At 48.5% G+C, this 14892-nt stretch overlaps 1 pseudogene; it reads right to left on the reverse strand.

Moving 5' to 3' along the window:
• Positions 1 to 3634: 3634 nt before the first annotated feature.
• On the reverse strand, positions 3635 to 3753 carry LOC145410912 (5S ribosomal RNA; annotated as a pseudogene).
• Positions 3754 to 14892: the final 11139 nt, after the last annotated feature.

Raw genomic sequence — 14892 nt, forward strand, 5'->3', positions numbered from 1 at the left:
GGGTGGGACTTGCATAGACAAGCTCCCAAGCAGACCCTTGAACACCGAGTCCCCTGGACCGGTCTCCTTTTTGACAGAGGACTCAGGAGGAGCCTCAAGGGTTGCTATCCCCCCAGAAGGAGCAGCAGACGTGCCAGAGCGCCGCCTCCTCTGCGCCCGACCCCAGCCCCGGGCCTCCCCAGGTCCTCTCCCAGAACCCCAATAACGAAGAAGGGCCGGCGCCGAGCTGTGCGCCTGTTGGCCCTCTTTGGCCCCAGACCCTAGAGCCCGGCCTCCTGTCAGGCCATAGCGGCTAGGGAGCCGCCCTACACACCAACGGCCCACTCCTCTCTGACTCGTGGCAACCCAATGGACCACCTGCATCTATACTACTCACTGGGCAGCCCCCCTCCCACGCCAGGCCGCCACTTGGAACTCCCGTCATAGCGGGCCCTGTCAAGGCCGTCTATAGTTTCTCAGGCCTAGAAGATGAGTCACAGACGCGCTGACACGTGACATCGGTGGATCCAGCTACCTGCACCACGCCAGGGGTCAGTGGTGATTGACATGCGCTAGTGGGAGGTCACGCCAATTTGCTCAGCATTGTTTATTCCCGCAATCATCTGTATATTCCTCACGCATTGTGTTGGCCACTTCTTACTACTTTGTGTGATAATGCCACACTGTTGTTGTGTGCCAAATTGCAATGGGAACTATAGAACTGGCCCAAAAGTTAGAGTGTATTCCTCTCCCAAGGACGAAACTCTCCGCTGCAAATGGATTCGCGCCATCAAACGAGAGAATTTCACCGCAACTCACAGCAGCAGGGTAAGTACAACATTATACTATTGTTAGAGTTTAGCAGCAGTTTAGCAATTACAAGCACAATGCGTTGGTAGATGTATTAAGTAGGGATATAATAATATTTTTCAGCCTCGATGATGAATGGCACGCGCTGGCACAAACATGGCAGTGGTGAGGCAGACTGGTAGAATTATTTATCATAATTTCTTCACCGAATGCAAAAGGTCGCTTGAACCATCCAAGTGATCTTCCATACTGTGTAATTATGTCATGTGGGAGAGTATATAACAGAAAAGGCAGCGAAAGAGTAAGAACAAAAGCGATAGAAACATAATTAACTATAGATGATGAGTATTGCAGGAGGCAGGTGTTGCATGATGGAGGCACTTTTAGTATCTTCTAGGTGGCACAAATTCGCGAGCTTATAAATCATCCTTGTTTTTTCTCACTCGTTAGCTTAAAATGTCATCAATCATTTCCAGTTGAAATATCTAGGACTAACAGACAGACAAACAACCAAACTCTCAACCATACATGCAGACACTTACACTAGAAATATATATTTTGTTTCAGGTTTGTGAGTTATACTTCGCACCTGCCGATTTCTGTAGATGAAACTTCTGTCTTCGATGAAACTTCCGGGAGAAGACTAACAGCAAGATTGTCCATACGGAAGTTACGGAATGGCATAACACCACTGTATCTAAGAATGATATTGAGAAATGTAATGATGTCCTTCCTGTGATAGTTTATTTAGCTGGGTATTGCTGCTTTGCTGTTTAAAAAATTAAGTGTAAATACTGTAAAGATTTGATTACCTGTGAAAATGACGAAGAAATGCCTGACAGTCACAGTTACATTGATGCAGTGAGCAGAGGATCATTGATGCACCCAGATACTGCCACGACAAACATAGTCATGTACAACTACATCGTTGTTAACAAATTAACTAAACATAAAAATTTCCTTCAGAATATCAATCAACGTAGTATTGCCTGTAAAATAACATTAAATAATTTGGCTGATGATGCACTTTTACCCTTTGACTTTTGTGATGCCCATCATAGCTCAGAAAAAATTGAAAAAATGATAGTCTGGGCATCAACTAACACACTGCTTAACAATTTTTGTGCAAAACAAAATAATTTTCTAGCTGCAAACAAGGAAAATTCAGGGAAGAAACGAAAACTGGATACGCTAGCAAAGTAACAAACAAATAGGTAGGATATAGAGATGGTATAAGCAAATATTGTAGATTCTGTGTTGTGAGAGGGAATAGCAACTTTGTATAAGAAACTGTCATTATACTGTAATTGAAAGAAAAATAACGTGTTTTATTTTTACCTCAATATATAGAAGAAGCAAATAATACCAAATATTAAACGCAGGACTGTTTGTTAATATCTATCTAATAATGCTGTGAGCAATGTTTATGAAACACATCCTCAAATAGTAACATGAATAAAAAACTAAACAGTGGACATTATGAAGAAGAGCGGGATAAGGCTCCAGTGAGTGAGTGGGTGAGAGGGAGAGCAAGAGCGCTCAGCTGTCACCAACTCCGTGACGTCACTGGGGCAGCGTTCTGGCCTCCCTTATAGATGGCCTTGGCCCTGTCCTCCTCTCTGTCAGAAACTGTGAGTAATAGATCCTCCCTTTACATTCCCCCAGTGTGACCAGCCCCGCCCCACAGTGAACCCTCCCTGTGATCCCCCGCAAATAACGTGTGATCTTTCCCCAGTATGCTCACCCCCTGTGCATTCTAGTGTACCCTATTACTCAAAGTGCTATTACACGGAGTACTCAGCATACCCGCACGAGTTGGATCCTCCCCCCAACTGTGACCAATATTCCCCCAGTGTCACCTCCCCCACAGGACAACAGACGTCAGTGTAACCGCACCCGTGGACTCGCACTAAATCCCCCCCCCTCCCTCCACTCCCACGAGAGTACACACACCCCAGCCTCATCAAATCCCCCTCGGGTGACTGCCAGTGTGAGACCATATACATATATACTCTCTTGTATGTGACGCGGCATAGACTAAGTTAGCTCATGGAGGTAGGATTAAGGGGGAGGAGGCGCGCGGTCCAGAAAGTGAAGTCAGATCCGCCATCTTGGGATTGGCAAGAAGCAGCAGGTGTCCGCCGCACCCAGCCGCACCCTAGTTTAACCTCACTATGCCCTACCTTGACCTCACAGTAGACATGGGGTCAGTCATTCATCAAAGTCAATGGGCTGTGTGTGGACGTGTCTCGTGGGCTCCTCACGATGCCAGTGTCCTGTGCTGCATACGGCTGCAGCGCAAGGTTTGATAAGGAAAAATACCCTACACTCACATTTCACAAGTAAGTACCTAATATTGTATGTAATCTAAGATAACACTGAGATAAAGACAAACTATGTAGTAATTGATAAATGGAGTTAGTTATTATTATTATATTAAACTACAGACTTAATGAAGCCATGTACTGCTACTGTCCACCAATAGTCCGCACTCCTAATCTCATCTGTATTCCCATCCATTGTTGACAATTTAGCCATTTTCCCCCGTTCTTGACTCCCCTCCCTACCTCCCCTCCAGTACCCTCTCACCCCTCCCTACCTCACCTCCTTTACCCTTTCCTATTACCTGCCCTGCCGTGCTGCGCTAAGCAAATCTCCCCCAGATTTTTCCACAGATTTCATCCATTGAAATAAGCCCTATGCCCTATACTTATACAAAATAATATATCCCATCCATCCATTGCCAGACGCCATGTATCCCAAACGGGGTGGCCAAGGGCTTAGAGTTAGTTGTTTTACAGGGAGGGGCACTAATCCTCCTCCAACCCCACTTGACACGTAGGGATGCCAACAGCATCTGGTGTTCCCAGGCGGTCACCCATCCAAGTACTAACCAGACCCAACGTTGCTTAACTTCGCCGATCGGACGGGAAGCGGTGTACTCAACGTGGTATAACGAAAAAAAAATAAAGTCAGTGATAGTGGTATACACCAGGAATTGGCTAATTATCACCTGACAACACCTCACATGCATTCATTCGCTAAATTCCCACGGTAATTTCCCCTTTGAATTATGCCTTGTAATCTATTTCTGTAATAAAAATATATATCAGAAAGGAAGGGAGAAGCCTAAGTGACATTTACATTCACCTGGAACTACCCTATTTCTTTATGTATTGCCGAGATTTTCTACCAATAATTTCTTAGCATGTAAGTTAGCAGCTGTCAGCCCCATTGTCACTGTAAACCCTTGACTTCTCAGATAAGCCGCGCCATTTAGTTCCTTGTCCTCCTCTGTAGTCAAAGCATGTCGCACTCACGCCCCGCCATTTCTGCCACTTCTGCGCCCATTGCAAAAGGCCCCGTGACCTCTACACCCAGAAAAACTCGTGAGGGAAGCAGGAAAGGACTAGCTCTGCAGTGGAACATGAACTTTATTTTTTTTTATGTGAGGAAGAAGGAACCAAAGGCAATGAGCCCGCAATTACTGTTCCCTCCAAGAGAAAAACAAAATATGAGAGAGAGCCAAATTCAAGATCCATTCATTTCTAGATGCCTAGATACACTGAGTTTGAAAGACTGGAGATCATAGGAAGCAGGAAGTACAGACAGAGGGAGATAGTTCCAGAGTTGACCTGTTGCATAAATGAAGGACTGGGAGTAACGGTTGACTCTTGCATTAGAAAGTTGGACAGAAAAAGGGTGAGAGTTTGCTGCTAGACGGGTGCTACGTGCCCATCGTAGAAGTGGAGGAATGCATGCAGACAGTTCAGAGGAACAGTGACCATTGAAGTAGCGACAGGAAAGAGATAAAGATGCAACACTGCGGTGAAGAGACAGAGGTTGAAGGGGAGTCAGTAAGAGGGGGAGAGTTAATGAGACGAAAAGCCTTTGACTCCAACCCTATTGAGAAGAGCTGTATGTGGGGAGCCCCCCCATACATGAGAGTTGTACTCCACACAGGGGCGGATAAAACCCCTGTATAGAGTCAACAATTGTGCAGGAGTAAAGAAGGAACGGAGTCGGCTTAGCACACCCAATCGTTTGGAAGCAGATTTTACAAGAGATGTAATATGATCTTTCCAAGACAAGTCCTGAGCAAATGAAACCCCAAGCATGTTCAACGATGATGCAGGATTAAGTTGAGTATTATTAAACATAAGTGGGTATACCTGTGGAAGATTTTGTCGGGTTCGTAGGTGCAAAAACTGAGTCTTTGATGCATTAAAAATAACCAGATTATTTTTACCCCAGTCAGAGATACGAGCCAAGTCAGACATTAGGTGTGCCATAGCCTCAACCCTTGCCTGTTGAAGTAACTGCTGAGATGGACGTTGTGGGAATCGAATGGAAAGGTGAAGGGTGGAGTCATCAGCGTATGAGTGGGTAGGGTTAGATGTACAGCTTAGAAGGTCATTGAAGAATAAAAGGAAGAGAGTTGGTGATAGAACAGAGCCCTGAGGAACACCACTGTTAAAAGATCTAGGAGAAGCACGATAGCCGTCTACAACAGCGGCTATAGAACGACCAGAAAGGAAGCTAGAGATGAAGGCACAGTTAGAAGGATAGAAACCGTAAGAGGGCAGTTTGGAAATTAAAGATTTGTGCCAGACTCGATCGAAAGCCTTTGAGATGTCAAGTGCAATGGCAAAGCTTTCATCAAAGTCCCGAAAGGAGGATGAACAGGAGTCTGAAAGGTAGGTGAGAAGATCGCCTGTGGAGCTGTCCCTGACGGAACCCATACTGACGATCAGAAAGAAGGTTGTGATAGGAAAGATGCTTTAAAATTTTTCTATTAAGAATTGACTCGAAAACTTTTGAGATACAGGATGTTCAAGTAATTGGACGATAGTTAGAGGGTTGGGAATGGTCACCCTTCTCTGGGACTGGCTGAATGAGAGCAAACTTCCAGCAAGAAGGAAAGGTACAAGTTGACAGACAAAAGAGAAAGAGTTTGCCCAGGCAGGGAGTAAGCACAGAAGCACAGTTCTTGAGAACAACAGGAGGGACTCCATCAGGCCCATATGCCTTATTAGTACTGAGGCCAGCAGTGGCAGAAAATACATCAGCTGAAGAAATTTTAATGTTAGCCATGAGGAAATCAGAGGGGGGAAGTGAGGGAGGAACAGCACTGGAATCGTCTAAGGTGGAGTTGGAGGAGAAAGTCTGAGCGAAGAGATCTGCTTTATCAGTAGAAGAAATAGCTACAGAGCCATCAGAGTAGAAAAGAGGAGGGAAGGACGATGAGGTAAAGTTGTTAGAAAGGTTTCTGGCAAGGTGCCAGAAGGAGCGGGAAGAGTTCGAGTTAGAGAGTTGAGAGCATTTTGTATGGATGAAATTATTTTTAGCAGAGCGAAGAACAGACTTAGCACGATTCCGGGCAGAAATGTATAAAAGATGTGATTCAGGGGTGGGTTGGCTCCGATACCTTTTATAGGCCCTCTCCTTGTTGCGGACAGCATTAGAACAAGCGTGATTAAACCAAGGCTTTCGTGCATTAGTCAAAGGATATGAGAAAGGAATGTATGCTTCCATGCCCGAGAGAATAACCTCCGTAATGCGCAAGGCACACCCAGATGGCTCCCGGCCATGGAAGCAATAATCATTCCAGGGAAAATCAAAGAAGTACTGCCTGAGGGCCTCCCAATCCGCAGTTCCAAAGTGCCAGAGACGATGTTTTTTTGGAGGGTCCGCAGGCCGTACCAGAGCGATAGGACAGGTTAAGGTGATAAGGTTGTGATCGGAGGAGCCCAATGGAGAGAAAAGATTAACAGTGTAAGCAGAAGGATTAGTTGTAAGGAAGAGATCAAGTATGTTGGAGCTCTCTCCAAGGTGGTCAGGGATACTAGCCGAATTATCAATGATAATGATGGATAGTGACTATGACCCTTCGGGGGATTCGTGTGATGAGCCGGGTGAGGAAATCGTGCCAGAAACTAATAGTACGAGTGCTTTAGTGTCCCAGGTTATCCCTAGGTCCAAGGGAAAGGAGCCGTTAGTGCAGCAAGGGAAGGAATTTGGGAAGGGAATGAAAAGGCGGTGGGTTAGCCCCGGAACAATGGCCCCGCGTGATCCAGCCCGCCATGAGTCCCGAGGTGATTCACCTCCCTGTTCCCCAAGCCCCACTTCACTCATTTCTTCTTCTTCTGCTGAATTTTCTCCAGAGTCTTCGTCGTTGGAGTCACCACCTGCATCAACAGTGAAGGCAGGCCGTAGAGGAAGAGGTAAATCCCTGACCCGTAAAAGTAGAGTTGCTAGTAGAGTAAGGGCTGCTAGTGCTGTACGGCAACCCAGAGTCAGTGCGAGTGACCTTGAACCAGATAAATCTGCCTCACAGACACCCTCCACCCTCACCCACCCTACACCGCCACGACAGGGAATCCTGGATGCCTTCGCGTGGACGGAAGGGTCCGATTTTGTCCCAGAACATCTCCATTTTGACGAGAGTTCCTCTGGAATACAGCCTGTCTTCACTCTTGACGAGGATGACGAAGTCATGCAGCACATATGTGATGAGACCAACAGGTATGAATCACAACGTGCTGCAAGTGGTACAGGTGCAGCCAAGATGCAACAGTGGTCCATACTGGGAGTGCAGGAGCTGTATGTGTTCTTCGCCCCCATGCTTCTCATGCCACACTCAAAGAAGCATGGGTTGGAAGAATACTGGTCCATGGACCCCTTACTACCCTCACCCACCTTCAATAAGTACATGGCCAGAGATCGCTTCCGGAACATCATGGGAAACCTGCACTTTGCCGACAACGATGTACTTTCCCAAACCGACCCACTCTGGAAGATCCGGGAGATTCTGAGCAAAATGAAGGATAAGTTTATGACATTCTTCCACCCCTTTCAGAAGGTTGTCATTGACGAATCCTTGGTTTTGTTCAGAGGACGTCTTAGGTTTGTGCAGTACATTCCAAGCAAACGCCATCGCTTCGGAATCAAGTTCTTTGTACTATGCGACTGTAAGATGGGGTACATCCTTGACTTCGTCATTTATTCAGCCAGCACTGTCGATCTTGATAAAACACCCCCCCCCTTGGCTTCTCAGACTGTGTAGTGAAAGTGCTCCTTGAAAGATATTTTGGTGGGAATCATGTGCTGTATACAGACAACTATTATACAGCACCGAAACTTGCCAAATACCTTTCAGAGCACCGACATCGGCTCCGCGGCACTGTCAAGAGTAATCGTGCCCACTTCCCTAAATTCCCAAAGGCAGGAACCTCAGCAGCGAGGAGACGTGCACCTATGCAAGTCTGAGAAGATGCTGGCAATACGGTGGCATGACAAGAGGGTCGTGCACATACTCACCACCGTACACAAGGGGGAAATGACAGACAGTGGGAAGGTCGACCGTAGGACAGGCGAACCTGTGAGGAAACCTGATGTTGTCTTAGACTACAATATCAACATGCGGCTGGTGGACAAGTCCAACATGATGATTGGAGAGATCGACTGCCTCCGGAAGAATACTAGGTGGTACAGGAAAGTTTTTCTGCATATCATAGACATGACGATGTTGAACGCCTTCATCCTGTACAAGATGAAGGTCAAGCCACCCAAATCCTTCTCCCTGAGGTTGTTCGCCAGGACTTGTGTTCAGCAGCTGCTGGAAAGATATAGTAGGGTGACAGCAGCAACTCCAAGGCACCATGCAGTAACACTTCTCGACGGACTTGAGCAGAGGGCGTACATGGATCGGCACAGACTGGTGCAAATGCCTGCCACAACCAAGAGGAAGGCTGCGATCCGCAGGTGCCAGGTGTGTGCACATACCACCCGACGCACACTCTGAGCACAAACGCACCTCTTGGCAGTGCGCTTGAGTGCCAGGTTCCCCTCTGTGTTACCTGCTTCTTTGATTACCACAGCCAGAAGCAGTTCTAAAAGTGCAAGTGGGAAAGGAAAATAACGTGTAAATAATGTGTAAATAGCAAGTGAAAGCAATGGATGTACAGTACATATGACTGAACAGTGTAATATAGTTTTATGTTACTGCAAGTGACAGTGAATAACATAGTGTAAGTAAAATAGAAGTGTAAATATTGAAAATACAATAGGAAATGTAAATAGAAATGTAAGTAATTAGTAATATAAGAAAATGAGTACAAATACTTGAGGTTATAACAGTGAAAGTGAATCCGTGGCTCTCTACGTATTTTACTGAATGAAAAATTGAATGACTTCAGTGACAATAAACTAATACTACTGAAGGAAACTTGTGGATAAAGACTGCAGATATATATAAGTGTTATATAGTAATAGAAATATAAAGTGTGAGGGGTTTTATGAATAATAAATGACAGACTACCAACAGCGAACTATACTCCTTTCGCAGCAAGAAGTCCGTTCAGGGTGTGGCAGAAGTTGGAATTTCCCCAAGTGCGACGTTGCCAATTTGACCACCAATTATCGGATTATCACTCTGTCTCCCTACCTACCCCCATCCCACCTGTTTCTCTCTCCCTCTCTCTCTCTCTCTCTCTCTCTCTCTCTCTCTCTCTCTATATATATATATATATATATATATATATATATATATATATATATATATATATATATATATATATATATATATATATTTATTATACTTTCAACTTTTTTTTCCACACCACCTATGAGGTAAAAGTCTAGGCGCGTTTTATTTATAAGAGGTTTCCCCTGTAGGCCTAATCCTCTCTCTGATCTTTAATCATAATCTTCTTCGTCATCAGAACTTTCTGTTATATTGATGAGAGAGAGAGAGAGAGAGAGAGAGAAACAGGTGGGATGGGGTAAAATGCCCACCGTGCCCGCTGCCGGACCTCCCACCTCACCACCCCCCACCCCACCACCGGGCCGCCACCGCACCACCACCCCAGGAGGACACAACGGTGGGGTTAGTGACCCCAATCAAGAGGGTCACCAGGACACTACGGTCCTGGGCCCCTGTTCCCCACAACTGCCCCAACACCAGGTGACCGGGGAAAGGCAACTACCTTGCGGGCGGAACAACCGTCGTCAGAAAAGGGGTGGGGCTGAACTAGCTTCAGTCCCAAGTAACACTGTATTGACGGCAATTGTTACACCCTCTAGGGCAGGAGGTCCAAGGGCAGGAGGCCCAAGGTTACGGCCTAATAAAGTGTACGAGGGTAAGGCGACCAAAGGCTCCGGCCTTAGTACACCCCGGAGAGAGAGTTGCCCCAGTGCATCCCTCTCCTGCTGTTCTCTCCTACAGGAGCAACACCGCGCCAACGGTCCCTATACGTGGCGGGGAAGGAGTGGCCCCGTACTCCCTTCAGTTGCTTCTGGTCGGAAAGATCAGCTCCTGGCTATGGCCAGAGCACGTACCAGGGTAAAGAGCCCCTGCTATCGTACGTGTAGCTTTTCCCAACAACGGGAGCAACACCGCGCTGACGGTCCCTATATGTGGCGGGAAGGAGCGGCCCTGTACGCCCTTCAGTTGCTCTCTGTAAGACGGGTAGGCATCCGGCTCCCGGCCGTGGCACATACCAGGGTAGAGAAGCCCCTGAAGATAGCCTCAGTACGTACTGGAGAGAGTGTGGCCTCTGTGCCCCTCACTCCGGCTTGTCCCCTACTACGAGAGCAACACCACGCCGACGGTCCCTATACTTGGCGGGGAAGGAGCAGCCCTGTACGCCCTTCAGTTGCTCCTTGTATGCCGGGTAAGCTCACGGCCACAGCCAACGTACGTACCAGGGTAAGGCGACCCAAGGCTCTGGCCTCAGGACGTACCAGAGAGGACACGAGTGACGTAAGTCCTTCTCCATCCTCTTCCCCCTGTGGGAGCCCTTCATCACCACCTGGGAATATAGCCCCGGAGGTGACACTAGAGTGGTGGCAAGACCTAATATCGGACCTACCTCCCATGCCTGGGAGATCCTTGTTCCTGCCTGAATCCCAAAGGAGAAGCTGCCGCAGCCCAGCCCTGTCGGCGCCTCTCCCCTAGGCACCCGCAGTCCCAGGACAACCAGGCCAGACCCACCGGCTCCCAATGAAGGCAATCCCAGCTCCCTCACTCTACAGAGCCAGAGACGACAGGCCCGACTGCTCCAGCCATTCGGCCCCAGTCCTGAGGGCCACCTCTCAGGTCGAGGCCCCCAGAGAGGAGGGCCTCCCTGCACCACACCGATGAGGCCCCAACTCGAGGGCCAACTCCCAGGTCGAGGCCCCCAGACAGGAGGGCCTCCTGCACCACACTGACGAGGCCCCAACTCGAGGACCACCTCTCAGGTCGAGGCCCCCAGACCAGGAGGGCCTCCCTGCACCCCACCAACGAGTGTGACCCGGGCAGTGACTCTGCGGGTAATCCCTTGCCCTCTGCAGGCCGGGTCCCCCTAGGGATCTACTCTCATGCCCTTGTCATGGAGTGAACATTACCCAGGAGATACAGGTAAATAGTGACGCCTTGTGTCGAGAACAAATCAGGGAAAAGAACAGTGAACAGTGACTAAGTGAAGAACAGTGCAGTTATCAATAGTCCAAAAGAACTCAGTGTCGGCAGGGAGAGAGAATAAACCTTAGAGTAATTATCCAAGTCCCCCCAATAAAAGAACTTTCTGTGAACGCATAAGGCTAGGGTGCGCGGGCCAGTCAAAAGCCTGAGTGTGAGTGTCGCCGTGACCAGGTGACTGTGTCAAGTGTCGCTATCCGCACCCTATCTTATTTATAGTAATATTTCCCCTACAGACTCCCAATCTTGTTTATCCCCTTTGTGATCAGTTCAGTGTATATCCTGCCTAAAAGTGACACATAGACAATACCATATATAATTCAAGATATCCCTGTATGAGCATTGTAGTGTGTACTGAGTGTAACTATATTTTGTGGTGCTGAATGTTAACTCTGTGTCCCTGTTCCCCTGTATCTCAAATATCACTCTGTGTTGTGTTGTAACGGTTAGAATTAAGGTAATAGATGTGTTAAGGTGTACTGCCTGGTTTTTATGTCCTGTTCCTTTGTTGGTGCTTTACTTCCGGTCTAGAAAGAGGACCCCACTTCAGTCGTTAGTGTTTTTAGGACGAGAAGTCGCCTTAAAAACACCAGCATAACATGGGGGTAGGTAGGGAGACAGAGTGATAATTCGATAATTGGTCGTCAAATTGGCAACTCTACGGCGTGGCAACATGGGAAAAAAGCGCTGCCACGTGTCATAGAATTCATTCAAATCATTGTTATAATTCTAAAAAGTGATACTCAGTACTATATAGCTTCCTTTACTATATACAGAATATAAAAAACAATTTCAAATAGCACATAGATGGGAAATAAGAGAAAGAGGCATGTACTACGGTTGATTTGGCAGAATAGCTAGAGGTGATTCACCAGGTTGGCCCCACCCTGAACGGACTTCTTGCAGTGAAATGACTATAGCGCAAGTGGGAAGGTCATACGCGCTCGTAATTTTCATTGCTTTCACAGTGTTTTTTTTGGAGTATGGATCCCAAACTACTTGTGATAATCATAGGAATAGTGTTTCTAGTGATAATATCTGGCTGTGGTAATCATGTTATGGGTTGTCAGGAAGTGTAAAGTGGAGACTTCGATTACCCAACTTCAGAGGTCTCCAGCAAGTCTCTACGGTAATCGACGAAGAGTCAACAAACATCCCAGGAGAAAATCTGCGTGATAAGTATGTGCCATATGCATATTTAATTTTAATATTCTAGGACTAATAACTGATTTTTGGCAAATATTTTTTGAGAGTCTGTCGGAGCCCAAATATGCCTGCGCGGGACATGCAAAACATTGGAAAACAAGCCCGCGGTGTAAGGGTTAAAAACCCAACAAACACCTTGGTTCAAAAACCGTAGGCATTCAGGCGAGGGTGTAGCATGGCTGCCGCCACACCAGTGCTCCCTGAAGCGGCAGGCGTACATCAGTCAATATGCTGCAAGTTAGCCATGATATAGCCACTCTATTACAGAGCTCAGTGCTGTGTACATATCACTCCCTGCTAGCTGTATAACATGGAGGGCTACCTCCCAAGCGAGCGTGTGACTTTACGACCGCCATATTAAACACACCCAACATTCATCATCGCTCATCATGGTAATCTCACTGAGCTTTATAGTATGGAGAGGCTTTCTCATGGGTAGCACAGTATAATTTATGTAGCTGCCTCCAGGGGCGGTGCTGGTGTAGTGGCAGCCATGTTACACCACGCCTGATGACCACATTTTTGTACTGAGCTGCTCTTTTGGGCTTTTTTGAAAGCACCTGATGATTCCAGAAAATATAGTGCCATGGTCCACTGTACAGCTTATAGATACAAAAATGGTTAGCACAGGAATGCATCGAGGAGAGATGGCGTTACATTTCCTCACAGGTAAGAAATTAAAATGCCAAACGATAACAACACAAGCCGCCACCAGCACCCCCAGGAGAGGGGAGGACACGGAGGGGCTGGACACCGCATGGATTGCGCCCAGGCAACAGGGCCAAAAGATCACCCAGGCCACGCGCCCCTATTCCCCGGAACTTGCCCGCCACCACCACCTTAGTCAAAGTGCACTCACCTTCCGGGTAAGCTGACCACTGACAGGATCGGGGGTGGAACTGGCCTTCTGCAGTTCCGAGCAACACCCCAGCCACGGTCTATAGTCGGGCACCTGGGACAGCCGATAGCCACTCAGTTAATAAAGAGGCGGCCTATGGCCGCTCACAAAAGAAAGGCGGCCACGTCACATACCCGGACCGTCAATTAGGAAACAGCCTATAGCCGCTCTGCCTCAGTGCTGCTCACACCCCCTACAGAAACCAGTGACAGCCTATAGCCGTGATGGGATGACAGACAGGTACGTCCCCTCTCCTTCTTCCAGAAGTTGCCTCAGAGGGCACGCCACCGGCGACAGCCTATAGCCATCGCCTCTTAGGGAGGAGTCGGCCTGGAGCTACTCCTCTCCTGCAGTGCCCTCCTTGGCGGACCTCAGTGACGGCCAATAGCCGCACCGGCAGGCAGGCAAAGACCTATAGCCACACCTTGCCTGAGTGCCCGTTAGGCAGTCAGGCCCGGCGATGGCCTGTAGCCGTGCTGACAGCGAAGGGACGGCCTGTAGCCGCCCCCCCTCCATCTGTTGCCCAAGGGAACCTAGTGACAGCCTGTAGCCATTCCAGGTGCGCAAAGTCACCAAAGTCTCTTGCCCCCTGTGACTCCGCAACGAAATGGTGAGCTGTGCTCCAGTCCTGCCTCCCCTGGCAGGAGCACAGGAGTTACCCACCTGTCCACACCCAGACCGAGGCAACCTCCAGGAGGAAGACCACTACTCAGAGGATTGGTGGAGTGGCTCCTGTACTGTTCCCAGGGTTGTTCTCCCTTCATCAGGAGGGAGGAGGACACCAGCCTGACAGACTCCGGCCAAGAGTGGACGCTGCAGCCCAGCCCTGATGGCAGGAGCCCCCAGCAGAAGACTGCAGCTGGTGCCCCTCTGAGGGACATCCCCCTGGACCCCCGGCCGGGCCACTCCCCACCCCAATGAAGGCGACGCCCGTCCTTCACCAGGCACTTGAGTGAGCGCCTCCAATGCTTATTTGGCCCCATTCCTGAGGGCCAGACCCCAGTCCCCAGTCCAAACAGTGAGGGGCCTTTTGCCACACGCAGTCCGAGCTCCAGAACAGAGACGGCGCCCCTGAGAGTGGTCCCGTGGCCGCGGGACAAAGGGACTCCCACAGGGCCTCCACCCACCCCAGGCTGAAGGTTGTGAACTGGACCTTCCCTTCCCCCCAGTGAGTGAAACCAAGTGTGCATGAAAAGACAGTGAATTCATAGTAAACAGTGGGATCGGCACTAAGAGTATAGATGTGAGTTCACAGTGAACACAGTGAGGCCAGAAAAAGACCAAAGTAAGTGAATATTGAAGAACAGCCATTAAAATGCAGTACTAGTACCTCCAAAAGCTCCCAGACACCTCCACAAGGAGCCCACAGAGGAGCAGCCTGACAGTGTGTCGGGACTCGGAGTAACAACGACATAAGTCAGCCCGTGCCGTGCACCCCTATGACCAGGAACTCGCCCGCCACAACCATAACAGGAATACTAGACTACCTTTCGGACGAGCCTTCCCCAACCAGCTTCAGGATGGAACTGTTTCTCCA

Source organism: Coenobita brevimanus, chromosome 86 (assembly GCF_032717465.1).
Source record: "Coenobita brevimanus isolate Jiangsu-jjx chromosome 86, ASM3271746v2, whole genome shotgun sequence".
Lineage (NCBI taxonomy): Eukaryota > Metazoa > Arthropoda > Malacostraca > Decapoda > Coenobitidae > Coenobita > Coenobita brevimanus.